Genomic DNA, 1,896 nt, shown 5'->3' on the forward strand with positions numbered 1-1,896 from the left:
GCGGGTGAGGGTGGAGCAGGCTCATGGCAGGTGTGGAACCAACTGAAACCCACCGGAGGAGGAACCTTAATCTGCTCAGGCTTTGTTCACCTTGAAAGTCCTCGCCAGGCAGCATGCAGGCCGTGGTCTGATGAGCGTGGCACTTCCCAGCTCTCCCTGGGATGCTTCCCTATCAGAACCATCTGTAGATTTCCTTCCAGTCGGCACACTGGCCGAAGAGATAATGTAGGTACTCTCAGATAGCCCGGAGCAGGCGAGATAAGGAGGAGAGCCGGGGAAAACTTGATTGAGTGACCGAGATAAATGTACTGTACCACAGGAAATCGAAATGCAAAAATAAGGACCGGGAGCAAGTGAAATATTTAAAAAGCTGGAAAAGGACAGGCGGTGTGAGGGGCCCACCATATCCCTTCAGCGCCTGAGCTCCTGAATATTGCAAAAGATAACAGGGTGGAGAAAGTCCCAGAATAGAAACTAGCCATTAAGGGAGACAGAAAGATGGTCTGGCTTACAAATGGGATTATAATTAAGAAAGGAGGGGTGGGAAATCAGGCTTGGGGGATGGTGTTTCACCTCTGGTCTTACTGAGGCGCTGTCTCCATGGGAAAGCTGTGTGTGTGCGTGTGCATGTGTGCGTGTGTGCATGTGCACGTGTGTGTAAGTGTGTGTGTGTGTGTGTGTGGTATGGGCCAGAGAGCTGCCTCCAGAGCATTTCTCTTGCTCTTGCCCCTGAGGGTGGGGGGGAGATGGGGAGTCTTAGTTGAAAGGCACATGTACATATGTGTGTGCATGTGTGCGAGTTGGTGGAGAGAGTGGGGGGGGGCGGTTGACCTCAAGTCCAGCTAACTTAGCTTCCATGAGATGGGCGTTTTCTCCTCAGTGGGGTGAGTCTTACACACTTGGACAGACCCAGCCCTCAGATGGTGGTTTTGTCTTCAGGGTGGAGGCTGCTTTGGTCCCAGCCACATGGAAAGGGAGAGTGTGTTGAGGGCACAGTTGCCTGCCCTAGGAGGAGAGCCCCCCACCAGCCGGGGTCTGGACATCTTCCTCCTGGCTGGGGAGTGACTGAGGAGAGATGGGCTTTCACCTCTCAGCACAAGTTGGCAGCACAAACAGGTCTTGTGTTTCCTTTTCCTAATACATGGTTTTGTCTTTTGTTGTTTTTGTTTTGTTTGGGCTAGAGTCAGCTGTGCTCGGGGCTTATTCCTGGCTCTGTTGTCAGGAATCACTCCTGGCAGGGCTCAGGGGATCACCTGGGGTGCTAGGAATTGAACCTGGGTCAGTCACATGCAAGACAAATGCCTTACCACTGTACTATCTCTCCAGCCCCTAATTCTTGATATTTGATTGAAGAGATGGTGAAGATTCTGCATTGGGAATGAAGTCTTTTTTTTTCTTTCTGTTCTTTTTTTATTTTTTTTGACACCAGCTGATGCTCAAGGGACCAGGTGGTGCTGGAATCCAATCAGAGGCTCCCACATGCAAAGTCAGAACCATCAGGCTGCCTCTGCGCATTATCATAAGAGAGCTAGGGTCTGTGGAACAGAGGCCACAGTGAGGGCGACATCTGCTCATGGGCCAGTGGGGGGGGATAGGTCCTCCAGACTCCAGACATTTCACTTCCTACTGGTGTAGAATCCCAGCAGCTCCTGTGGGAGACTGTACGTACCCTCAGGCTGTCTTTTTGCCCAAGGGCATCACCACCATAATCTACCCTACGTGCCCTTCATGGCGCTGGGGTCTGGGCACAATGACCCCCATGCCTCTCTCTATTTCTAAGGATAACATCAACACATGAAACATTCAGCTGATCCAGGGCTGTGCCTTAGCTCACCTCTTGCTTCCCTTGGTAGCATCAGCACCAAGTGTTTTCTTAAAAAGCAATGCTACCTTCTC

Source organism: Sorex fumeus, unplaced genomic scaffold (genome assembly GCF_029834395.1).
Source record: "Sorex fumeus unplaced genomic scaffold, SorFum_2.1 ptg000063l, whole genome shotgun sequence".
NCBI classification, from domain to species: Eukaryota; Metazoa; Chordata; class Mammalia; order Eulipotyphla; family Soricidae; genus Sorex; species Sorex fumeus.